The sequence below is a fragment of the Manis javanica genome, chromosome 18 (assembly GCF_040802235.1).
Source record: "Manis javanica isolate MJ-LG chromosome 18, MJ_LKY, whole genome shotgun sequence".
NCBI lineage: Eukaryota > Metazoa > Chordata > Mammalia > Pholidota > Manidae > Manis > Manis javanica.
Window position 1 is genome coordinate 5,220,242 of NC_133173.1, and position 26,768 is coordinate 5,247,009.

Consider the following 26,768-nt stretch of genomic DNA (forward strand, 5'->3'; position numbering starts at 1 on the left):
CCTGGATGAAATACCCCTGCTTCTATAAGAGACCAGCCCGTCCACCTGTTCACGGAATCCTCTCTCCTTTTCACTTCTCAGTGTGTTTCCTTCTACAATTACTTTTTCTTTCTCGCATCTTTCTCTTGACAGATCATCCCCACTAGCATATAGATAAGCTCTAGGATCTTCCTTTTTTAAAAACTACTGATTTGGCCCCATTTTCCCCTTGGGTTAATGCCCATTTCTCTGCTACCCTTCACAGAAAAACTTGAAAGAATACCTATACGTTTCCTCTTCCCCGTGGTCCATTTTTCCTTAATCCTGCCCCCACCACTCCACTGAAACTGCAGTTGTCCAGGTCACCAGCGACCCGTTTCGTCGGTACAGGGCTCACCTCTTGTCCCTCTTGTACTCAGCCTCCCGATGTTGGATGCAACCGATTCCTCTCAATATCAAGAACACTCGCTTCTCTGGGTGTCCAGGGCAGCACATGTTTCTGGTTTTCATCTTACTGATGGTTGCTTCTTGGTCCCGGTTGCTGGTTTCCCCTTCTCTTCGTTTGCCTCTAGATGCTGGAGCGTTCCAGCCCTTGGCCTTGGGTCCTCACTTCTCTTTCTCTGTATATCCTTTCTTCAGTTGATTTCGTCTTTCCCCCTGGCTTGGATTCCTGAATTCTAGCTGGTTACTGATGATCCTCAAAATCATAACTCCTTCCTTGAGCTCCAGATTCATATATCCCATGGCCTACATGGCAACTTCATTTGTATATCTAATAGGCATTTCGAAACTAGCATATCCTAAGCAGTGCTTGTGATTCCAGCCTCCACCTCCAACCTGTTTTTCCGTCAAGATTTCCCATACGGCATTAGTGCCCACTCATTCACTTGAGGCAAAAACCTGGGAATTATTCTCACTTTCTCTCTTTTCCAGCCCCCTCCCTTCACCCCCAGTGCCCACATATCTGACTTCTACTCTAGGGCTGTGCTCTGAGCAATCTAAACCAATCACAATAGCCCCACACTCCTTCTTAGTAACCAGAACTAGAATTAGGCCAAGACCCGTCAGCATAAGGGCTTAGTTTAGGAATGTCATGTGACAGTTCGGTCAATGGCACTGTGAGGTAAAGGCTTCCGGGACTTCTGGTGGGACATTTCTTTTTTGAAAAAGTGAGGAACCATGTAGCCCCGTATTTCTCCCAACACCCTCTGGTCATATTCAAAATCATGAATTCAGATCATACTCAGATCAACCTTGGAATGAAGCTGACCTGGAATGGCAAAATGAAGAGGGAAGAAGCTGGGTCACAGACGACATTGCCATCCGATCACACAACTCTGAAGCCCACCCTTCATCTGAATTTCTAGTTCTGTGAGACAATACATTTCCTTACTAGTTAAGCCGCTTTAAAATTGGGTTTTCTTTTTCTTACAGTTATAAGCAAATTAAGAGATGCAAAGAGAGGGGCTGGTCCCTTGTGGAAAGAGTCCTGAGATTCCTGCTGGTTGGGTGTCTTCTTAGAATCAGTTCCAGTTTCTGCGAGGCCCATTTATGATTCCTACTCTTGAGTTCTTACTCTTGGATTTCTTTAAGATTCCTGGATCTCCTATAGCCCCCTGGAGCCTACCTGAGCTGGCCTGGGTGTTTCTTGTAACTAAAAGGATTTAACAAAATGAGAGAGAGCGCACCATTGAGTACTTGACCCATTAAGTTCTCAACCCCTGTGTGTTTATATTAACTTTGTTTCTAAAGGATTTAAGGCTTCTCAGTAAATTCTAGTGCCTTTTCTCTACAGATGTCCAATGAATCTCAAGAATCTTTGGAGAAACGAGTTCTTTGGATCCAAAATGTTTAAGAGAAGCAGAGACTTCAGGGGTTATATCTTTGAGATCTGAAGTCTTCCCTGAACCTCTCTCCTTTCATCCCTGCCCTGCCGGGAGCTGGCATGTCTCATCAGTGTGTAGCTGCTCTGGGCTTTTGAGAGAATGGTTCCATTTACATTTAGCAAAACCTCTTATATTCAGAGTCCTTGTAGAGTAGCACAGTATAATCAGTGAAAAGCCAAATTAGATAATTTTTAAAAGAACGGTAGCCTCATTATTTTCAAGTACATAGAGTAACTCCATCATAGCCATGAAGTGTTCCTTTGTAGAAACCCTTAGGGACTTTTCCTAATGAGTAGATTATAATTATTGGTAATCAGCATAACGGTTCTCTGCAATGCGTGCTTCTAAAACAGTTGAGCATATTAAGTGATTTTGATGTTCCAGAGGGCAATTTTATTTACAACATTATTCTGCTCGGTATATACCCTTTATAGCTATAATCCACTGTTACTTAAAAAAAAAAAATTCTGAAGGTTCTTTCCACAATACATTTGGTTACCAGAGCAGAAATAATGTAGGAGGAGAGATGCATAGTAGGACTTACTCCTTACCTGTGGTATCCTGATAGGATTATGGGAACAAGTGAGGCCTGGTGCAAACCCTGGCTCTGTCACCTACTCACTATGTCCCTTGGGCTTGACAACAACTTTACTGAGTCTCAGTTCCTCTTCTGTAAATGGGGATAATTTTTATCCTTCAGGGTTGATGTGAGTACTAAATGAGTGTTGATTAAAGCTGTTAATACAGTAAGGACTCGATAAATGCTAGCTGCTTTCTTCTCTCTAGATCTTGGCCAGTGTGGGAGGCTCCCCCACCTCTTTAGTGTCCCAGAGACTGCATGCCATCCTTGCAGTGCCTCTTAGTTCCCTGTTATTCAAGCAACATACACTTGTCCCTTCTCCAGGCCCAGTCCTTCTCACCCACGGGAGACTTGTGGCATTTGAGGTGGTGCCATTCTGCTGCCATGGCCTTTGTCCCCACCATACCAGGTTTGAGGACACCAGAATATCCCTAACTCTCTTTGCAGCCAAACATTGGATAAAAGAGACTGGTTTGTTGAGAGTTCGTTATTGTTGATTGTGAACATTTATTAGGAGCTTATTATGGGCCAGAAACAATGCTAAGCACCTTATATCAGAAGGTATTACCTCATTTCATTGATTCTGAGATGCAGTTTTCAAAATTGGAATGTATCTGAAATTGGCACCTTGTCGGTCTCCCAGGCACCAATCACCACATCACTGCCGTCAGCGCCTGTGCATGTGCACACTGAGCATATTGGCATCATTTCTGTTGAAATATGCAACGCTGATGTCACACATGTTCAATGAATGTACTGTTTGAGATGTCTTTAAAAAGGTTGTGCTATGATTTGCATTACTTTGTACTTAGGTACAGAGGCAGAGCAGTGGGGTTAATTTTGGTGTTTAGGGAAACCAAGGTTTGCCATTGGAGGAATGAACGTGAGGCCATATATTTTTGCAAAGCAGCAACCAAGTGCTTTGCAGAACTAAGAAAAAAAGATACCCACTACTATATGAAGTTTTACCGGCATGACGAGATGTGTGCAAAAGGGTTGCCTGGCAAACAGCAGACAAAGCAAATGAGTGAAGGGGAAACTGTCAGATCTCTTGAAATAAACGGAAGCAGTTTCAATGCAATAAGAGGCCTAGTGTGACCAATCCATGCAAAGCACAGGATTAATCATTAAGGTGTGAACCAATTTGTCGGGAACTTCATGCTGACTTTGATTAACTTCCAGGGACATGTGATTCAATATAGGGGGAAAAAAATGAAACTATGGAGTTGAGTCAAATGGGAATTACTGATGAAATTGGTTATTCATGAACATGCCTCGAATGCCCCTAAGTTCAAAAAAGGTCTAAAATGCTTTTTGAATAAATATATATTTTAAGAGTACTGGGATTAGTTTTAATTTCATATGGTAAGACACACTGACCTGGAAATGACTGTCATGAGGGAAGACATTTATTTTACTCACAGGTGTCCAGGTAGGAGGCATGGCATGCTGTGCAGGACCCTGTGGGGAAGCCCTGGGTCAGTCGGGGCCAAGGGCGTGAGCAGAAAGTGTGGGCAGGAGCCTTGGTTGTGGTTTCTATAAGAAGGAACAGACAAGGCAGGCTGCCTAGGCTCAGACTGAGTAATTCTGGTGAGCTCTGGGAGGCTGGCTCTGGGGGGGCTAGGGCAGTCAGATAGTGCCTCAGAGTGTGAGAGCCCCAGAAAGGAGGTGGTTGGGGTCTTGCCTCTGGATCGTCTGGTGTGCGTATGAAGGCACACTGCCTGGTGAGTTGTTTGCTGTCTCTACAAATTAGTTAACTCTGAGAGGGGCGGACCCTGTAGGCTCAACGAGGCCCCAAGATTCAAAGAAAATAAAGGCATGGCTAATTTTATACTGACAAAATGGTAATTCCTAGTAATAAAAAAGCATTGTTATGGTAAAATGATCTCGGTTCTTTTTTGTCAGTGCCACGTGGTAGCCAACCTCCAAAATGGCCCACAATGATCCCACCTCCTAGATTCATGCTCTTGTGTGGTCCCCTCTCACACTGTGTCTAGGTTGGTCTGTGTGACCAGTAAAATGCAGCACAAGTGGCAGTGTGTCACTTTCAAGGCTAGGTTGTAAAAGACATTTCAAGGCTAGGCATCTGCACCCACTTTGAATCACTCACTCTGGGGGAAACCAGCTATCGTGTCATGCAGGCGCTCGAGAGAAGCCCGCTTGGCGAGGAGCTGAGACTTGCTAATAGCTATGTGAGCGAGGCACCCTGGAGGCAGATCCCCTGGTCAGGCTTGCAGATGACCGCAGCCTCATGAGAAATCTGAGCGAGAGCCAGCGGCCACGCCACTTCCAGATTCTTGACTCTCAGAAATTGTGTGAGATAAACATTATAAGCTGCTAAATTGGGGTAATTTGCTATGTAACAATATATAACAGGCCTGTTTTACAACATGACACCTTATATTTGAAAAATGCACTTTTGTCCCCATTTTATACATAAGGAAACTGACGTCAGAGAGGTCTGGTCTTCAACTGGTGCTTCTCTTCCCAGCTTAGTGACGAGCTTGCCAGGATCAGAAGAGGAGACGCAGTTTTAATCAACTGTTGGAGGAAGAGAGAGGGTGATCTGCATTTTTACTAAAAGAAAAAATAACGAATGGAAATACTCTGAATGGAGGAACAAAGAAGTGTAAGAAGGATAAGTTTCAAACTCGGGCTCTTTACCCTGATCTTTAAAAGTTTTTGTTGGGGTTACTAGGTGTGAAGTCTATTCCCGAGGAGGGGTGAATGACTCAAAAATAAATTACCCCTAGACTGTTTTCCCAAGTTAATCATAAAAAAATCATTCTGGTTACTTTATCTGAAAAATAAAGTTTTTGAATAAGTGATTCTCAGGGTAGGTTACAAATAAGATTGAGGTGGTGAGCATGTTAGAGGCTTGAGGGAGGTTTCTCTGAAAAAACAAGCTGGTATCATTTTTATTGAGAAAATGAAAAAATGCTTAAGTTTTCTCTTCAGAGAGTTTGAAAAAAATCTTGGTGAAGTTATGAGAATACACAGGGAGTCACAATTGAGACCCATTCACTCAGAATCTTGGAGGGACATGTGACCTTCCTGGCTATGAAAGAGGGGGATGAGTTTTGGAATGCTGAAATGCATCGTGTTAGAGAACTATTGAGTTTTCTGGGAAGGCAGAATGGGAGCAGGATGTCAGACCCAGGGGCCTCCAGAGAGGATTCAGGGAGGGGCAGGCAGCAGGTGCCGAGGTCAGGGAGAGATGAGGGATGCAGCATGGACTGTAACTGCTGCCGAGGCACCTCTGCATCTAGATTTCTATTGGTATTTCTGCAGTGAGAAAGCCCGCTTTTAAGGAGGGAAAAAGAAACCCGTAAAACTGCCTAGTGAAAAATAACAAAGCAGGATCAAATGACAACACATTTTTCAAAAAATTGATTTCCTTAGTGTATAACATTTTTTAAAACAAAAAGTTGAATGATCCCAAAGAAAAAATGGGTGGAGAATATTATTAGGTTCACAGAAGATAAATACACATGGTCAACAGCTATATAAAAATGCTTATAATACTTACCTTTCATCCATCACGTTAGTAAGGTTTGATGACCCTGTATCATTGAGCACGTAGGGTGCTCTCACCCACTGATAGTGGGAGAGTAAGTTGATTCAGATTTCTTGAAGGATAAAGAGCAATGTCTTAATAAGTCTGCTTATCTTTTAATCTGTTAAGTTCTATTTATTTGCCATGGCAAGACATGTGCGTATGTGAGCAAGACGTATGTACAAAGCTATCTCACTGCAACTTTTCCATTATGAAAAAGTGGAAATGATTAAGTGTGCATCAATGGAGGACAGACTAAATAAATTATGAAATGTCCATAAAATAGGATCTGATACATCTGTTAAAAATTATGAGGCAGGCCCATTTATATGGATTTGGAAAGATCTCTGAGACGTATTAATTGAACAACTGTGTCTAGTGTGATAGTGTTTTTTCTAAAAAGAATGACTAAAATCTACTGAGAAGTTAATGTAGATATAAATACATACAGGGTTGCAGAGTCGTGGAACACTTCTGAAAGCATTCAGAACAGGCTACCAATGATGGTGACCCCTGCGGAGTGGGCCTGCCAGTGAGGGAAGGTGGACATTTACTTTTCAACTTACTCCCTTTACCTTTGTAATTCTTTTCCTGTCAATGTGTATTACAATTTTCATTGCATTATATTTATTTGTAATTCTAAAAATCATATAAAATTTATCATATAACTCTTTCTAAGTGTAGAGCTCAGTAGTGTTAAGTACATTCACATTATTGTGCAGCCCGTCTCTACAACCTTATCATCTTGCAGAACAGAAACTGAACCCTTCAACAACAACTCCGCACTTCCCTCCCCAAGCCCGTGACAACCGCCGTTCTACCTTCTCTCTCTGTGAATGTGGCTACTCCAGGGGCCTCATTTAAGGGGAACCGTACAGTGTTTGTCTTTTTGTGACTGGCTTATTTCACTTAGCATAATGTCCTGAAGGTTCATCCACGTTGTAGCCTGTGTTAGAATTTCCTTTTAAAGCCTGAGTAATATTCCTTTATATGAATACACCACACTTTGTTTAGCCACTTGTCCATCCTTGGACACATGGATTGATACCGCCTCTTGGCTGTTGTGAATAGTGCTTCTATTGAACATGAGTGTGCAAAGATCTTTGAGATCCTGCTTTCAATTCTGTTGGATATATACCCAGAAATGGGATTTAATGAGCTTTTAAAAAAGCATTTAACCGATGAATCCGCCTGTCGCAGCAGAGGTGGTAGTCAGTAGACACCCTGTGGGCTTCTTGAGCTGAGTAGCCCGAGGCCAGGGTTTTCTTTACTTACCAGCCTCCAGGGGCCTAGCAGTTTGATCCCTGCCCCCTGAGCCTTTGCTCTGGCAGGAGGGGCCTTAGCAGGCTTGCCAATCCCCTGCTCCCTGCCTGCTTCTGCCTGCATTCATTCGTCACGTTTCTATAGCTCCCTGAAGGAAGGGATGCTGCAGCCGCATTTAATTAGTGGCCAGGAACATGCCTTCCCCAGGACACGACTTATTTCTCAGCCAGCTGTTGCCAGTTGCTCCCTAGCAACACGCAGCACTCACATCTGATTGCCTCTTTCCAGACAAGGGGGTGGCCGGCCCACCTGCTGTCACAGCCTGGGATAGGGGTGGGTGGGGGCTCCCTGGGTCTAGGGCTAATTCTCCAGAAGAAGGGAATGATCTGAACCTATTATTCCTGCCAAGCCAGGTGTAGTGCCCAAAACTCTTGACCGTTAGGCCACCTACCCTGCTTGTCTCCAGCATGATTAGAGCAGACAGACAGAATGTCATCAGCTACAAGATACAACAAAACATGGTCTGGAAAAGTTTGCTGGGATGGTGAAGTGCAGCTGAGAGACTTTGGGGAACAGGGAGTGATCTGGCCCTGCAGTAGGTAGCGCCTGCCTTACAGAAGGAACTTGGGGGGTGTCGGAGGCTCTGGGAGCACCCCATTTTGGGCCAGTGGAACAGGAAAACCTCATCCCAAGTGGCCCGCAAACACTGTGGGGTCCAGGGGCTGGAGAAGAGGGCGAGGACAGGTAGAGCTCAGCAGCCACCACCCTGGAGCTGGGCTTGCTGCTCCCCAGGGTCTGAGAGGTGGCTGCCCAGCGACCTGACTTCCGCCCCCAATTGTTCCCAAGTGCTTCTTGCGCAGAGGCTGTAGACTGGACGTTTGAGATGAGATCCTGCTCAATGACAGGCTTTATTTGGCATACTTTGTGTTTCTACAATTCTGAGGATTTGCAAAATGCCCCGCTTTTCTGTGTTGCCCTCAGGAGGCCACAGTCCTACAGCTGGAGTCTCTTTAGACTGGGTGTGGGTGCTCCCAGCTCACATAACCCGACTTCACCCCTCCACTGGACTGTGATGTGTGGCTGTGCACCCTTCCAGGGGTGAGTGAGGCTGCATCTGCACCAGTCTGCTTGTGCTTATTTGTTCCACAAACAATCCTTGAGCTTCTGACTGGCAGAGCCTGGGGTAGGCACTGGGCCAAAGGACCAGTCGGGAGAGGTCTTTGCAGGCCTGAGTTTGTGAACAGATGTAGAGGCGGACAAGGAGACAGGCTGGGGGATTCGCTGAGACCGCTGGGAGGCAGGTGCACAAGGGGCCAGGGGAGCAGAGGCTGGGCACCTGGCCCAGACGGGTGGGGCCGTGGAAGGCCTCTGGCAGAGATGTTGCCTGAGCTGAATTCTGCAGGATGAGAAGGGTTTGCTTGGTGAAAACAGGAGGGGAGGGGTAGGAAAGAAGGGGACCCCGGCCAGAGGCTTGGGGGCACCAAAGTTTGGCATATGTGGGGACCGACAAACCCCTTGCCTAAAGCTCAGAATACCCCAGGCTGGCCTGCTGACGGTTTGCACTTCAAGAACCCCTGAAAAGTTTAATCTGAGAAACCATTTGCCAGATTTGTGTTTTCAGGTCTCTCTGGCTCCAGAATGGGTTTGATATGGCATGGGCGGTCATGCAGGGGGGGGCTGCGGGGAGGTTGCGGTGACAGTGGGTCAGGAAGTGAAATTTCTACCCTTGGGGGCCCTGAGCACCTCTCTTACATGCTTCCAGCAGGGAGCAGACCTGCCTTTGTAGGTGCGGAAATGGCTCCAGGTTGGACCTCCTGCCTTCTGCGTGTGGCCTGCGCGCCCTCCGCCTCCTCTGCTCTGCTTCGGCCACCCTGATGAGCTCCTTAGGGACAGTAGCTGGATGGGAGAATGTCAGTGGGGCTTGGCACCATGCTGACAGAGTCAGCATGCGGGAAGGGTCAGTGACTGATGGACGGCATAGCTGGTTAAAAACTCGGCCTCCCTCTGAGCTGCTGCCCCTCGGATGTTGCTCTCAGCTCTGGGCACCCTTGCTATGGCCTGTCCCAGCTCAGGTCATCAGCCCTGCCACACCCAGCTGGCCTCAGTGCCCTTCAGCCTCGGTGGGGCTGGTCAGGACTGCTGGTGGCCTGGCAGCAACCGAGGGGTGGAGAGGAGGGTGTACATGGGGACCGAGGGCAGAACAGAGTTAGGGATGAGTTAGGCAAGGGAGAAGGTGCCCAGCCAAGCCTGGGAACCTAGGAGGAGGCTGCTGCGGAAGGGACAGCACCCAGCACAGTTGGGGTGCTGATGAGACGCCGAGGGAAGGTGCCCACCGGAAAGCTGGGTAATGAGCCTGGGGAGCGTAAGCTCTGCCCTAGAGATCAGGATTGAGGAGCCAGAGGCCGGCCAAGATGACCCCAGGGAGTGTTTTGTTTGAGAGGAAAATATAAAAACAATAGCTAAAGTCAGTTGAGCAGTCTTTGGGGCCTAGCATGGTGTCTAACTTTACACTTATTAACTCCTTAAATCCTCTCAACAACCTCCCGCAGAAACTATTATGGTCCAGGAAGTGAAGATCAGGAGACATTTCTGGGCCACCCAGCCGTGGCCCTCCGTCACTGAGTGGAAGAGGCAGGACGGGTCTGCTTCTGCTGAGGGCCAGCGCACGCCTGCGCGGCTGCGTGTCGTGTGCGCCTGTCACTCCAAACAACGGCTCTGTGGGGGGGGCGGCAATGCTCCTGTTTTCAGACGCCCACACTGAGGCCCAGAGACTCCACTTGCCCTGAATAACACATGGGGCGGGTGGGACGTCAGAGTTCAAGTCCAGTTCTCTCTGATTCCGATGCCTGAGCTCTTTGGCGAGCACATGCTGCCTTGAGGGCTGGGCCAGAGAGTGGCGGAGGGCAGGACCCCACGGAAACCTGAGATGGGGGTGCGGGTTCACATGGTCGGTGAAGCAGAGAGCAAGGCAGGAGAGGCCTGCAGGGACAGCAGTCATTGCCCTGTCACTGAAGGAGGGAGCCCACTGAGTGGCTGAGAGTTTGGCCTCTAGACTCCAGACGTCATCTCTGACTCTTACTGTGTCGCCTCTCTGAGCCTCAGTCTCTTCAACTGTAAATTGGCATAAAGGTACTGCCATGGGGCTTTCTGAGAATGAAGCGAGAGACTGCACACCTGGGCCTGTCTGGACATCGTTTGTGCCCAAAACACATGGCAGACAGCACTCTCTCAGGGGCGCAGCCTCTTCTCAGGTCCGGGTAGATGCAGGTGGGTGTCTGAAGGGTTAACCGGCATTTGCAAGCCATCCTACCCGTGGCAGAAAGGGGCTAGCTTTTCCCATTTCTAGAGAGACCAGGGGAGACGCTGGCCCTTGGGCCTGGCTTTCCTTCCAGCTGCTTCTTACTGACAAGTGAAAATAGGAAACCACCACCTGTCAGTGCCCCCACCGTGTGGGCAAAGGCTGGCTTGTCTCAGCCTGTAGACACCTTCTAGGTGTGTGTCTTGTATTGTGTCACGACAAAACAACAGGAAGCCTGGCGCAGGGGTGGCGGCGCAGAGCAAGGCAGTGGAAGATGGCCTATGCTTTCTCTACAAGACACAGTTGTGGCTGCAGGTGTCCCAGAGCCAAGGGTAACGTCACCGTGGTGAGGCAGGCGCCCAGGCACCAGAGGCCACCTTATTCAGAGGCTCACAACCACGTCAAGTCCCAGGGCTCCACTGTCTCTGTGACTTCAGTAGGCTCACCCCACAGCCCTACGTTTCATTCCCACTGAGTGACGTTGTTGTTGCTTTGGTTCCCCCAGCATTCGAACCTCTCTCTGGGTTTGTGGGATTCTGCATTGTATGAGTTCTAATTGGGAGTAAAGACCAGGTCTGCCTGCAGGGGCACCAGAGCCGGGGCTCTGCCAACCAGTCCACCTGCGCCAGACCCCGCAGCTCGCAGGGCAATGCAATGGCTCCCGCTGTAGGGCAGCAGACCCCAAATACTAACACTTAAGTGTCAAAACTGCGTTTTCTAAATAAAGCTTGCACCGGAAATGGTGCAATTATTGAGAACCTGCTCCTGGAGAAATGAGGATTAGGCAAAATGACTCCCTGTTTATAGAACAGGAAGCCAGCTAAGAACGGCAACAGAGCTGCTCGCAGACCCAAACAAGTGTGCAGACCTTGAGTTTGTAGTCCGTCCGCTAGATTTGTGAGGTCCCTTCCGAGGTCCCAGGGCACTTTCTTCAGGGGGCTGTAAAGTTGCTTCTTGGCTGTTCTCAGTGCAGACAGATGGAGTTGGAGGCCTGGCTGGCCTTAGGGCACATCCTAGCCAGAGTGCCTTCTGGAGACACCGCAAGAGAGCTGAAAACAGCTGCATTTTCTTGGGCACTCGAGCCAGACCCTGTGCAAAAGTCTTTATGTATGCTAACTAATTGAATCCTCTCAGCTCTCTGAAGGGCCTACTATTATTGTCTCCATCTTACAGATGCGGAACTCAGGCACAGAGAGACTAAATAACTTGCTGAAAGTCACAAAGCTGGAAGCAGAATTCAAATCAGACTTCAGAGTCTGCTGCTCAGCCAGTCCTGCACCCCTGCATGCAGGGAGGGGTTCTGGGGAAGGGCATGGGATAGAGGAGGGCAGGTGGCATATCTGGGACTCACACTGCAGGCAGCTGGCCATGTGGGAAGGATGGAAAACCCCCATCTGAGCCACGGGTGCAAACCAGGGAACAAGGGGAGATGCTCCGAGGCATAAGAGCCATCTTAGAGCGGTGAGCCTCTGGCCAGGCAGGGCCAGTGGCAGGTAGGCAGCCATGGAGCCCAGACCTGACCAGCTGTTGTTTGCAGAGGAGGGCGAGTGCCTGGTGACAGCTGGATTAGGTGCACCCAGCAACCTCAGTGACCACTGGGTGGAGGCGTGCAGTGGGCCCGCCTGGCTGGCCCTTCTAGCGCCTCCAGGCCCTTGGAGCTTAGTGCTTCCTAATCTCCATCCCCACGGCAGCAGGAGGTGACAGGGCCATTGCTAGGCCATGGGATCTCCCGCCTCCCCATGGCCAGGGAGCTTTCCCAGGTGATCAGAGAGCCTCCTCCCTTCTAAAAAGGTAAGATGTAAAACTAGGATGATGGGCCCGGAGCCTAGAACCGGAGTGAAGGGGATCTTTCCTGCCCGACTCTGGGTTCCCCTGAGCTCTGTGTTTTCCCTCTAGATCCCCTTTGACTTGGGTCTGCTGAGCTGATTTCCTGTGTTCTCTCTGCCCCTCTGTTGCCTGCCTCATTTCACAAAGGATTTGAAGCATCTCTCAAAAATATACTCAAGACAATAGGATAATTAAATAAATATTAGAGTATCTTGGGGCCAGAGGAATATGTGGGTAAGCGACCAGAGCTATAGATGGATGCTCCTTTCCCCCTTTGAGAATACTGCTTCTGGAACCTTCCCAGTCTGTCTTATACTTTATGACATCTGGGTCATATTTTCTTTTTCAGATTACTTAAGCAGTTGTTTCATTAGTATTTATTATGTACTTATTTAAAAAAAAAACAAAATCATCCTCATCCTTTCCATTTCTAAATTTTTTTGTCACATTTTGGAGACATCACAATGATGGTGTCCTTTCAGAGTCAGACACTGGCTAATGTTTTGAATTCTAGATAATTCTCTAGAATCCACACCTATATATCATTCCAGTCACTCATCTTGCTGGTAATCCAGTCTTTCTACTTGCTGTTTTGGAAGGTTTCTCCAGAAATGTCACAGAAAACCTTTTTGAAAATGCCATTTTGTGATGCTCCACAACTTTCTCATGGCATTTTCTGGACTCAGGCTGACTTAGTGGCCGTGTCTTGCCCCTCTGCATCGTGGGGCAGGTCAAGGCAGCCCTAGGTAATTGACAGGGTCGGAGGGGAGGCCCCCACCCAGCCACTGGCTTAGGCTCCTTCATTCGGTGAGTCCTACAAGTGGTTCCTGGGCACTTTCCTCAACCCTGGGTCCATACGCACAAGTCCCTGCCTTCCAGCAGTGACGTTCCAGCGGGTGTGACAGAGCATAAGGAAAGTAACACACAAGTGACATCATCTGGTTTGTTTTAAAACGATCACTCTGGCTGCTGGGTGGAAAATGGGTTGTGTTTGAAGGAAGGAGTAGTGGGAAAAGGGGAGGTCAATTCGGAGTCCAGGGCAACAGGCCAGGCGAGACTAGGGTGACCGTAGGAAGACACAGTGAGAAGTGGTTGGACTGTTACTTACAGGCAGAGCTGGGACGTAATTGCAGTTCTGTTACGGACACACTAAGGCAAGGAAAGCGATGAAGTGAGTGAAATGTATTTTTTCATTTCCCAGTGCATATAAAAGTTACGTTTACACTATACTCCAGTCTATTAAGTGTGCAACAGCATTATGTCTAAAAAATGTACATATCTTAATTTAAAAATACTTTGTTGCTAAGAAATGCTAACCGTTGGCTGAGCTTTCAGTGAGTCCTAATCACTGATCATAGGTCACCATAACAAATATGATTATGATAATGAAAAAGTTTGTAATAATGTGAGAATTATCAAAATGTGACACAGAGACACAAAGTAAGCAAATGCTATTGGAAAAGTGGTGCCAATAGACTTGCTCAGTGCAGGGTTTCCACAAACCTTCAATTTGTAAAAAATGTAGTATCTGCAAAGCTCCATAAAGCAAAGAACAATAAAGTAAAGTGCAGTAAAAATGAGGGGTGCCTGTCTTTTGGAGGCAGGGCCCGTGGTGCATTCCACATAGGGTAAGTCAAGGGATCGAGGACGCATCCAGAGGTTCTGGGCCTGAACTCGGGAAGTGTTTCCATAAGCTACCTTAGGTAACACTGGGAGAGGGAAAAGGTTTTCTGGGTCGGGGAGAGAGTCAAGTTTTATTTTGGCCATGTTACATTGAAGTGTCTATAGACATTTCAAAAAAAAGGTGTGTAATTTTGTAGTGGTCAGTGAGCACCTGGCTGAACCTGGGCTGGGTGTGCCCGGCACTACACTGCTTAGATCTGGGCAGCCCTGGGTTTGCCCAGCTTGCTCGGGTGTCATACATTCATTCATTCATTCAACACATTCAACACCTATTTACTGGGTGTGGAACTGAATGTTTCCCATTTGTGCCTCAAAGACACATGTTTATCCAGTAATCTAAATGGACAACATGTTCTTTGTTATTGTTCCAGTTAGTGTTCCTGCTTTTGAAGAAATATGAGAGCCAGCAAAGTGAATGGATCTGTTTATAAAACACAGTTAATAAGGCCCGCAGGCCAGGCTCGTCTGACCCGGCTGGTGTGGGAGCATGTGACCTGCGCGGCCCTTTACCCTGTGCCCCACTCCTCAGGGCACCACCTCCCCTGCTCGCTTACCTGATCAGAACCCTGCCCAGATCCTCAGGCGTGCCCCGATCCCCTTAGCATGGCCTTCCCAGCGTGGCCCCAGCCCCTTTCCAGTCCTTCCGCTCAGCATTCCCAGCCAGACCCTGCCCTCCCTCTGCCCCGTCCTGTCCCACACGTCTCTGGTGGCTGTTCCCAGAGCATGTGGCCAGCCGGCGACATGTTCCTGCCGTCCGGCAGTTGTTCTGTGTTCTTGCCACCCAGACCCCCTCACTGGTACCAGGGCCCAGCTCCTCTGAGCCTCCTGTCCTGGCCCCGCACCTGCTCCCATTCCCAGCCCAGGAACGACGGTCCTGCTCCTCTGTGCTCCTGAAGTGCTCGTCCTCTGGGGAACAGAAACCCAGTGCCAGCCAGGCAGCACCACCAGCCTGTGCTGGGGAAGCACTTCTCTAGTGATGAGGCGTGGCCTCTGACACAGGGCTCCGCCTAGAGGTGGTGTGGCAGGCCCGGGTCCAGGAGCTGGCCCGCTGGGACCCTGAGGGCCCTGAGCGCCTCTGTGGCCCCGTGCACCTGGCCTAGCCCCATCCCCCCATCTCAGGATGATAATGGGGCGTCCTCCTGCTGCCTTGGAATTTCGGCGAGTGGTCCAGAGCTGATGATGGTCGGCTATGCACCCTCACAGTCTAAAGCCGTGCTTGCCAGAAGGTCCCAGCAGAGTGACTGGTAAGGAACTCACTCTCAGGCCTCACCCAAGACCCTCTGAATCAGAACCTGCGGTTTAACCAGGGTCACAGGGGGATTTGCGTACACAGTGGGGGATGAGAGGGTAAAGACCAGGGCTAGTCACATCCATGTGGACTTAATCAAAGACAGCAGAACGAATCCAACAACCGCAACGCTATCCAGGCAGAGGAAAAGATGTGAAATGCAAAAACATATCCTGCACCGGTCAGGTTCAGTTACAGGAAATGTAAAACTGGCTGTTTTAGGTAGAAAAGGATTTGTTACTGGAAATTGTTTGAAACACCATTGGAAGGGCCGAGACATCCCTGCAGACCCTCCAGGAAGCTGCTGCCTGCCCCAGCAGGAAGGCAGGGCTTTGGGAGCGATTGTGGGCATGGGTGACCTCAGACCCCTGCCTGTCCCAGACCCCTGGACAGGGATGCTGCTCTGGCCACTGCAAAGCTGCCGAGGAAAAATCCAACATTCACAACCGAAGCGGAGGGAGAGGGTTCTCTCTTCCTTCCGAATCCGGTGCAGGCGCGGCTCATCAGTGAGACCCTGTGTTCGACCACTCCTGCTTCCCTGGGCTTTGACACCAATGATGCGGGGAGGGCCGGCAGAGTTGGGGGCACCTATCGGAAGGGGGGAGTGGTGTCTTACGCCCTGGCTGGAAGCATGCAGAGCTTCAGAAAGCCTATGAGCCCGCCACACCACCTCTAAGCAGAGTTCAGCAACGGTTCCTGGGAGCAAGCAGGACGGCAGCCCATGGAGCCTGGGTGGGCATATACATGAGGATAGAGAGGTGCCCGCTTCCTGCTGGGGGAGCCTGCAGGTGTGAGGCTGGAGGCGCAGGGCGAGGGAGGGGCAGGGGTTGGGTAAGCCATGCTGTGGGCATCTGGTGGGGCACGGCTAAGCAGGGCACCCCAAGGTTCCTCAGTGGGTGCTGTGGAGGGAGCGGGGCTTGAGCCAACATTGCTGCTACCACACTCGCCTAACATGCTCAGGGGTGCCAACAGCAGGAGGCTGGGTGGGGTGGGCCGCAGGACCAGGAGCTGAGAGGGAGGGGAGAGATCAGAGTGCACACGTGTGTCACTGAAGGGGCTGTGTTAGGGTTCTCTGGGGAGCAGACTGTGCTGTGCATGGGACGTTTCTTAGAGAGTGGCCCACGATTGATGCCAGTGGAGGGAGCTGGAAGGCAGGGTTGGGCAGAGCTGCTGCGCAGGCCCACAGCCTAATCCAGCCCACAAGGTTCAGCAGAGCTGCGAGTGCCCGTCCGAGCCTGCCCTGTTCAGCTGAAGTGGCCAGGCCCTTACCTGGGCTCAGCTGGGCATTGGGTGGGCATGCCACTGGAAGGGTGCGGCGGGGACCTGACAGCTCTCTGAGGCTGTCCCTGGGGTGAACAGTGCTCCCTGCAGCTGGGCCGCAGGCCCTTCCTCAAGGGGCTCTAGACAGCACACGTCCGCGTCCACCACAGAAGGCCCCAGACCCACACAGGAGCCGGCCAGTCATAATGGAGGTGTGGCGGCCAGCACTGGGCAAGAGAACCTCTCACCTGGAGGACTAGCTTGGCACTGTACCCCTAGGTCCTTCCTCCCCCATGCCAGCCTTGAAGAGAGAAGACGGGGCCGCAGGCGGGGAAGGGAGATTCTCTGGACAGCCGAGATGGAGGTTTTGTTACAGTTCTGAGGGACCTTTAGATCTCTGAAGGAGAATTATATCAAACTGGGACTTATTCTTACAATTAAAAGCAACCCAAAAGCCATGGACTCTTCCTAAGCTGGGGTTTAGGGGCACAGAATGGGGGACCTCACATGGTTGATTTCATGGGGAAAAATGAAGTCGGATCCTGTTAGTCCAAGTTCAGCCTGTTTCTTGTGCCTGCCCTTCACTGAGGGGCTGCCCAGAGCAGGTTATGTCCTCGGGGGGCAAGTAGGGGGTGGGCCTGCACCTGCTGCTTGCATCCTGGGAGGCTCTGGAGCCCACGTGGTGACCCAGTTTTCTGCTTCTGTCTGAGCTACGTGAGCACTGATTATAGGAGTGTGAGGGTTCTAAATGACTGCAAAGTACTTTTCAGTCAGACAGAAAATAGGTGAGAAATGCATTTCTGTTAATGCCCCAATTATCCCAATCCCAACAGGACAAAAAAAAATGTGCTTTGTCTGCTCCCAGGGACGTGCTGTCAGGATCCCGATTGTCCTCTCCTGGGAGCAGCTTTGTGCTCTGCTGGCACATCCAGGGCTGGGGAGGGTCCTTGCAGTGGCTGAGGTCCACCTGCCCCCACCCAGGCCCCAGGAGGCAAGGCCCCCAGTTCCTGGGTGTCTGAGGAGCTGGGGCTGCTGCAGCCCCACCGGTGCCTTCTGACGGGCCCTCGCTGTGGCCGTTCCGTGCTTCTTGGCCTCTCTTCCACCCAGAAAGAGAAATTTTGCCTCTAGAACCTCTTTTGAACGAGCCTGCTGGACAGCACTGATTGCTGCTGCCCTCTATCACTCTCCTCTCTGGAGGACAGGCCCCTCCTGGCCTCTGCCAGCATCTGGTGGCTCCAGGCAGTCCAGGCTTGTGGCTGCATCACTCCCGTCAGCCTGCAGGGTCACAGAGCCTGCCCCTCTTCTGTCTGTGAAGTCAAAGCTCCCTCCACCTCCATTTTATAAGGATGCATGTGATCTCATTTAGGGTCCATCCGGATGATCCAGGATCGTCTCCCCATTTTAAGGATCTTTCATCACATCTGCAAAGACCCTGTTTGCATAAAAGGTAACATGTACAGGTTTCTGGGTTAGGACCTGCCGGCTCTGGGGGCCGTTACTCAGCCTGCTCCAGCCTCCCATCATCCTGGACTCTGAACTGTTTGCGTTGACTGCAGACTGGCATCTCTGCCCTCTGCCCTATGTTCACCTTCCTGCATCCTCCCTGCTGGAAACTTCCCCCGTCAGCTCTTGTCTCCCACATTTGTCCCCTAACTCTTAACTCTTATTTTGAGCTGAAGTGTCACCTCCTCTAGGGAATGTTCCTTGATACCATTATCATCATGCACACTCACACCCTGACACACACACACACACACACACACACGCCCTTTCTGTGGTAGCACCAGTGGTATTACCACAGGGTTTTTCAGAATTTGTCTCTCTCACCAGCCTCTAAGCTGCTTCAAGCAGCTTCCAGGTTTTAGACATATTGTGTCTGAATATTGAGACATTTTCAAGAAAGGAGGGAGGAAAGAAAGACCCTTGAGGGACCAATTCTTGAGTCATGGTGGCTTTTTAATTTAATTTTTGGCTGCAAATTTTTAACAATCTGGCTTAATCTACAGTTGAGTGGATTCAAGGGAGTACGAGGGTGGTTGATTGGCTCCGAGAGAATATTTTCTGATTAAAATAACAGGATAAAAGCTTGGGTGACGGTGATGATGGTCGCAGGAAGATGGGCACATGCCTGCATCCACCATGCTCCCGGCCAGGACCCCACACTGGAGCCCAGGGCGGTGTGGGGGAAGAGCAGAAGCACCCTGGGTGAGCACAATAGCTGGGTTTTTTTTTTTTTGGTATCATTAATCAACAATTGCATGAGGCACATTATGTTTACTAGGCTCCCCGCTTCACCAAGTCCCCCCCACAAACCCCATTACAGTCACTGTCCATCAGCGTGGTAAGATGCTATAGAATCACTACTTGTCTTCTCTGTGTTGCACAGCCCTCCCTGTGCCCCCCACACATATTATACATGCTAATCATAATGTCCCCTTTCTCCCCCCTCTTTCCCACCCATCCTCCCCAGTCCCTTTCCCTTTGGTAACTGTTAGTCCATTCTTGGGTTCTGTGAGTCTGCTGCTGTTTTGTTCCTTCAGTTTTTTCTTTGTTCTTATGCTCCACAGATGAGTTAAATCATTTGGTACTTGTCTTTCTCCACCTGGCTTACTTCACTGAGCATATACCCTCCAGCTCCATCCATGTTGTTGCAAATGGTAGGATTTGTTTTCTTCTTATGGCTGAATAATATTCCATTGTGTAAATGTACCACATCTTCTTTATCCATTCATCTATTGATGGACACTTAGGTTGCTTCAATTTCTTGGCTATTTTAAATAGTGCTGTGATAAACATAGGGGTGCATCTGTCTTTTTCAAACTGGGCTGCTGCATTCTTAGGGTAAATTCCTAGGAGTAGAATTCCTGGGTCAAATGGTATTTCTATTTTGAGTTTTTTGAGGAACCTCCATACTGCTTTCCACAATGGTTGAACTAATTTACATTCCCACCAGCAGTGTAGGAGGGTTCCCCTTTCTCCACAACCTCACCAACATTTGTTGTTGTCTATCTTTTGAATGGCAGCCATCCTTACTGGTGTGAGGTGATATCTCATTGTGGTTTTAATTTGCATTTCTCTGATGACTCGTGATGTGGAGCACCTTTTCATGTGTCTGTTGGCCATCTGAATTTCTTCTTTAGAGAACTGTCTGTTCAGCTCCTCTGACCATTTTTTAATTGGATTATTTGCTTTTTGTTTGTTGAGGTGGATGAGCTCTTCATATATTTTGGATGTCAAGCCTTTATCGGATCTGTCATTTATGAATATATTCTCCATACTGTAGGATGCCTTTTTGTTCTATTGATGATGTCCTTTGCTGTACAGAAGCTTTTCAGCTTGATATAGTCCCGCTTGTTCATTTTTGCTTTTGTTTCCCTTGCCTGAGGAGATATGTTCATGAAGAAGTTGCTCATGTTTATGTCCAAGAGGTTTTTGCCTGTGTTTTTTTTATAAGAGTTTTATGGTTTCATGACTTACATTCAGGGCTTTGATGCATTTCGAATTTACTTTTGTATATGGGGTTAGACAGTGATCCAGTTTCATTCTCTTACATGTAGCTGTCCAGTTTTGCCAACACCTATAGCTGGGTTTTATATACAGTTTATCTTAGCGAATCCCCCCACAGCTCCTTGGAGGCAGAGCAGAGCCTGGCTTCGGACTCAGCCCTCTTTGTCTCCGAGGTCCAAGCTCTTCCCACTTCAGCAGGCTGGAAGGGATGGGCAGCTGGGGGGAAGAGCAGTTCTAGGGCACCCAGTCAGGCTTTTTTCATGTCCCTAAAGTTCTCATGCAGTGTGGCCACTAGTGAGAACTTCAGGCCATGCTTTCCTCCCGGCCATGAATGAGCTGTAGGCGCCTGATACCAGAGCAAATGCCACACAACCCCTCTTTGAGGGGAAACTAAGGTCCAATGGGGGAAGGGGCATGTGGCCTGACAGCCTAAGTGCAGAATCTGTGCTCAACAGGGTCTAGACAACAGGTGTCCTGACAGGGCCCCCTGGGACACCGCGCTGCCCCTCAGTTGACATTTCCTTTAGTTCAAGAGGATTAGGCAAATCAAAGGTGGTCAGGCTGCCTCAGGGCACTATGGAAACGGAGCCCCTGCCCCTCTGCCCCTTCCTTCCAGCCAAGCAATAAAGGCACCGAGGCTGACTTTTTCTGGCAAGGTTTGTTATGCTAAATCACAGGGCGTGTGCACAATTTAATTTGAGCCTGGGAAGGCAGAGGGGAGATGCTAGATGAATTATCAGGACAAATTTCCAAACCAGATCAGACGGCTACTCCCAAATACTGGGCCACCTGTGGTGCGGGAGGTGTTACAGGATCCATGTGTCAAAATGTGTATTAAAAAGTGTTATGTGCACATTTCAGCAGGTAATCTACATAATGTCTGACTCTGCAACTTCTATACATTTTAAATAAACTGGTTCTTTATTTCTATTTTTATTTTAATTGGTTCATTAATTTGTATGAGCAGCAACCTGTACAGAGCACCTTCTTCTAAAGGTGCAAAAAGTGAAAAGGTAAGTCTTTTTTTCCACCAGTTTCCCAGTCACTCAGTTTCTCTCCCTGGAGAGAATGCTACCATTTTTGGATGTGTCTTCCCGGATATTCAATGCATATACACGTATGTATATGTCATGCATATACACATATGTATATGTCTTGTCCTTTTCTGCAAAAATTAGATGCTATACACATTGTCCTCCCCCACTCCCCCACCTCGGTCTTTATTATTTACTTGGCAATACACGTTGGCTTGTTTAGGGCTAACATTCCATTATATGGATGGACCATAATTTCTTTAGCTAGCTGCTTATTGATGGACATTTAGGTTCCAATCTTTTACTGTTACTTACAGAGCCTCGGTGAATATATGTCTTTGCATTCTTGTTCCACAGTGGAAAAATGTCTAAGGCCCAGTACAGTGGCCACCAGCCACTTGTTGCTATTTGTGTTTCAATCAATCTGAATTAAATAAAACTTAGAATTCAGTTCTTCAGTCATACTAGCCACATCTCGAGTGCACAAGGGTCACTGGGCTGGTGGCTGTGACCGTGGCAGTGCTGGTGGCTGTGACCGTGGCAGTGCAGGCAGCACGGCCGCTGTGCAGGGAGCTCTCCTGCACACGCCGCTCTGCGCCCTCGAGTCCTAGGAGGGAGTCAGGCAGCTAACGGTCTGAACATCGTCAGTGCGGACAGGTGTTGCCAAATTCCCCTCTAAGAGGCTCTAGCTATTTATATTCCCCCTAACAAGAGCTCAGAGAGGGAGGGCATTTTTATTTCAGAACAACTGGCATGTTGGGGGGAAGAAAGAAGAAACGTTCCCTGTGTCCTGATGGCAAGGACGCTGTGCTTCCATGGTTGGTTCCCGCGTCACGTCCCAGTCTGACACCGCTGCTCCCAGCTTACAATGGCACGGCCACCCGAGCCCGCACGCTGTCTCCCTGGGTGGCTTGGCCTTGCGTTCCCTGGCTGAGGGCTGCTTCTCCACTTTCAGCCTCTTTCCTCTCCTCTCCCCAAGGCCCAGGGCTCCTGCACACCCCAGCTCATGACCTGCTGTGTCTTGGGCGGGGAGGGAGGCGTGCTGACCCACACAAGTTCCCTGTTGCCAGAATGCAGCCTTGGTCAGAAGACTTGGCACCCATTTCTTTTCTCTTTTTTTCCTTTCTTTTTTTATTAAGGTATTGCTGATACCCACTCTTATGAAGGTTTCACATGAAAAAACAATGTGGTTACTACATTTACCCATATTATCAAGTCCCCACCCAGACCCCAGTGCAGTCACTGTCCATCAGTGCAGCAAGATGCCACAGATCCACTAGTTGCCTTCTCTGTGCTACACTGTTCTCCCCGTGACCCCCACACCATGTGTCCTAAACATAATACCCCTCAGTCCCCTTCTCCCTCCCTCCCCACCCGCCCTCCCACGCCCCTCCCCTTTGGTAACCACCAGTCCCTTCTTGGAGTCTGTTGCTGTTCTGTTCCTTCACTTTTGCTTCATTGTTATACTCCACAAATGAGGGAAATCACATGGCATTTGTCTTTCTCCGCCTGGCTTATTTCACTGAGCATAGTACCCTCCAGCTCATCTATGTCGTTGCAAATGGGAGGATTTGTTTCTTTCTATGGCTGAACAGTATTCCACTGTGTATATGCACCACATCTTCTTTATCCATTCATCTACTGATGGGCACTTAGGTTGCTTCCATATCTTGGCTATTGTAAATAGTGCTGTGATAAACATAGGGGTGCATGTCTTTTTGAATCCGAGAACTTAAATTCTTTGGGTAAATTGACTCAGCACCCATTTCTGCATCTCCCACTCTCCGCTTTTCACTTTGGTGACTGGTGACCCCCACGTGCCTAATCCCCATTGTCATCTTGCCTGAGCTGCTGGCTGAGCTCGGCGCAGTCTGCACTCTGTCCCTTTCTTCTGGAAGCACCTGCCCCTCTGGCCTCCGAGCGGCCGCACCTGCCCTCTGATGGCTCCACCCGCCTCCTCTGCGGTCTCCTCTCCCCTCCTCCTCACAGCATTCTTCTTCCTCATTCTCTACTTTTTTCTGGGTGATCTCATTCCCACCATGGCTTTGATCAGCATCCTTTTAGGGAATGATGGTCAGCATTTAAATGCCCATTTCCTGGGTACTAGTGAGATTGAGCCTCTTTTTATGGGTGTCTGACCTTTTGTATTCTTTATAAAATCAGCTTAGAAGCAGAGAAGACATTGGACACGGGTCCCAATCCAGACCATGGCCAGGGCGGGTCACTGTCCTTGTCCCTCCAGGCACACCCAGCCTCTTCGTCTCCACACCCTCGCAGGTCCCCACTTGGTCACCACGCGGCCCGGCCCCAGACTCCCTTCTCCAGGGCCCTCCTCACCAGCCCTGTCGTCAGGGGCCCAAAGAGGAGCCATCTCACCACCCAGGCCTCCTGTTCGTCCCCTCACTGTGCCTCCCCCAGGGCCACGGAGGGGTGTCCACAGGCTGACCACACCCAGGCCCCTTGGGACAGTCTACTGCCTCCCCTCAGCCGCCCTCCTCCTTTGGGGTTTATCTATCCCCCCTCTTCCTAACCCCCTATGCTCCTGCACTCTGGACCATGCTGCTTGGGGGCCCCCACTCTTTCCAACAACTTCTCTGTCCCCTCCCTGCCACCGAGGTGGGGGTTTCAGCATCAAGATGCTTTCTTTGTCCACTTCTCATAGTTTCTTGACTTAAACCTCAGTGACTCTTATTCCCATTCTGTTTTAGGTGCCTGCACACCTACCTTCACCGCCTGTATCACTCCGAACTAACTCTGAGGCTCCTTCCTGACGGCAGCTGTCTCCACGCCCATCTCTCTTCGTCTGTCACGTTGAACCTACTCTCTATTCTCATTGTGACCGTAAAGCCTGTGACTCCTTCCTTTTCCCTTGATGTTTGGTTAGCTTGTGCTTCCATTCTTCCTCCGGGCTGAGCGAGGAGCCCCAGCTGCCAGCTGAGCCGCACCCAGTGGGCAGCCCCTGCAGCCTGGGGCTGCGCTGCTTTGCGTGTCGTCCTAGGGACCCCACAGGGCCATGTGGGGCGTCTTGCTGGCCTTCTCCACAAAGCCTTCCCTCCTATCCTTTAAACTGAGGGGCTCTTGCTTCCACTCAAACACCAGAAACACCCGTGCCTCTTATGGGACTTCTAATTCAGCTACACGCCCGTCTAGCTTCCCTCGCCCGAGCCCGGGGCCAGTGTTGGCAGTGCCGTATCCATTCCCCCAGAGCCCAGCGTGTCTGTGCAATGACCCGTTTGCTAAGTTTGGCTGAACGAACAGTTTCCTCTTTGGCAGTGGCCGCTCCATCACTTTGGGCTGTTAAAACTCAGATTTAAAAGGCAATGTGTCTTCTATCCAGAAGAGGAAACAATGAATGGAGAAAAAGAATAAAGGAGCCCAGGGGGAAGTTATCTATGCCCTTTGTTTTCCATGGCCTTTCAGAGCCAGGTGTTGGCAGAGGCGACTGGAGTATAGTTCCTCCTAAAGCACCGAGTGATGTTCTGCCGGCTCCCAGGCACTCCAGCGTTGAACAGCTTGTTTTGGCAGTGACAGTACATCTCCGTGCTGGCTGATGACTGTGGCTGAGAGAGAAACGGAAGACACTGTATGTCTTCCTGCCTGCACAGGGGAGCAGAGGAGAGGATTCCCTTCCACAGCCAGTCCCACGCTACCAGTTTTGGGTAGAAGCAGATGCACCCAGGAAGCACAACCCGATACCAGTACTCTGTTGGTGCAGATACTCGGGACCCAAAACGAGTCTCTGCCTCCCCCAGCCCTGGGGACGTGCAAGCACATGGCTCGCCTGTATCCTCAGGACTGAGACGTCTGCTGCCGAGAAGGGCTTGAGCAGCGGGGACTGGCAGCCTGGCATTTTAGGCAGATGGTAACTGCCTTACTTGGCCAGCCTTCAGCAACCGTGCCTGTTTCCCTAGGGGGCTAGTCTTTGAGAGGCCAGGACTTACTGAGAAGAGACTAATAACAGTTCAAGAGGGCACAGGTTTCAGGGGCCTCAGAGCCTGGTGTGCACTGAGAGCCCAGAACCAAGCAGCGTGCCCTGTCCAGGGCACCTTGACGCTGGTGGCCCTCCCCAGCTGGCTCCTGGTGGTTGTGCCAAGCATCTATGCCTGGGCCCAAGACAGTTGGACCTTGGGGTCCCCGGTATCCAGTCTACAGTTTTAGGCTGCCCTGGGCAGTGTCTTCCTTTTCAAAGTCCTCTTGTGAGTAATGCTTTCTAAAATGACAGTGTACGGAGGGTGTCACTTCAGCAATGACAGACCCGCCGTGCTCACCCTTCCTCGGCTCGGGAGGCCGACCCTCCGAGGCCCACACAGCCCCGCCGCCTTGCCTTCTTGCTTCTCACTGAGCTCAGCCGCCGGGGGCCGCAGCTGATCAGAAGGTGGGAGCAGCCAGGCCGGGGCTCCTGACAGCCTCGGGGGACTGTCCCTCCCCCAGCCTTGCCGGCTGCTGGGCCTCGGCTGCTGCAGTGTGTCATTCCCTTAACTCTGTGCCTCTGAGAGCCTTCAACTCCTTTTAGTCCTTTTGAACCCTGTTTCTTGCTGGGCCCTGGCTGATGAAACTGCCTACTTGCTCCAGGCCCTTTGTCCACCTGAATCAAACCGTTATCAGTTCACAAAGCAGTTTTCAAGAGGCCTGTGTCTTTTATGCACCACGCTTACATGCAGTTTTTATGGTGAAACAGTGTGAACCCCTTAGGGCAGCAGCTTTAGCTCCCTGGGTGCGCAGGCTACCAGTCACAGGTTAGCCTTCAGAGGTCCTGCTAAGGACGGGAGAGAAGGCAGGCGGCATTTTCCTTCCAGATTCCTGCCCAGGTCACGGGCTTTCCCACTTCTCTAGCCTGTAATACCACAGCCTATTTAGAGGCAGCTGTGGATTAACCGCACTGAGTTCAGGGAATTACATCGGTCAGCTGGTGGGCACAGGGGTGGCGCCTTCCCCTCTGTGGCCAGGAGGCCCCTCCCGCAGCCTCGGCTCAGGGGAGTGCGGCTTTTGTTGCACGTGTGCCGCTCATCTCCTGGTGAGGTGCTCACCCTTGGCCCTCTAAGGACGCGTCTCTCCTGCCGGGCCTCCAGAGCCTTCGCCTTTGGCCTGTGTGGTATCCAGGGACCCCAGAGCCCCAACAAATGAGCAGTCTCGCCTAGGGTTCCCAGGCCGGGCCCACTTGGCAGCACATCCGGGCTCCACACCAACTCGCCTTCCTGCACCTTCTCCATTTGGGCTGTGCTCGTGCCCAGCCCTCCACCCACCCTATTTTCTACAGAATCCTATTTTATACCACTCTACTGTACCGCCCTTTCGGGTTGCTGAATCGTGGGGCTTGGGACTGCGGAGGCCTGTGGAGTGTGCAAAAGATGACTTTCCTGAAGGCAATCTCTGACTGTCCACAATTCAGGCCAATTCTCCCATACTGTCAGAACTAACTTCAAATATGCCTGCCAACACTGAAATCTTCCACTATCGGAATACTCCAGAGGTAGGTGGCAAAAAGTTCTCATTTTGGGGCCAAATTACAAGTTAGTAAGAAAAGTTGGCATGTGGAGCTCCGGAAACCTGCTTAAGGAGATAAAATGGAAATATCCAAAATCAAAGCTGGAGGTGTGTGAACCGCAG

General features: G+C 50.1%; 1 protein-coding gene across 2 annotated transcripts in view; it reads left to right on the plus strand.

Moving 5' to 3' along the window:
* The window catches only part of DET1 (DET1 partner of COP1 E3 ubiquitin ligase), a 57,952-nt gene that overhangs the window by 23,424 nt on the left and 7,760 nt on the right, over window positions 1-26,768 (plus strand). Inside the window, exon 5 of one of the 2 annotated variants that reach the window (XR_012127223.1) lies at window positions 23,870-26,631. The exons of the other annotated variant lie outside the window; for it this stretch is intronic. The gene's annotated coding sequence lies outside the window, so the exon portion shown is untranslated. The remainder of the gene's footprint in view (window positions 1-23,869; window positions 26,632-26,768) is intronic. 2 annotated transcript variants of the gene reach the window in all.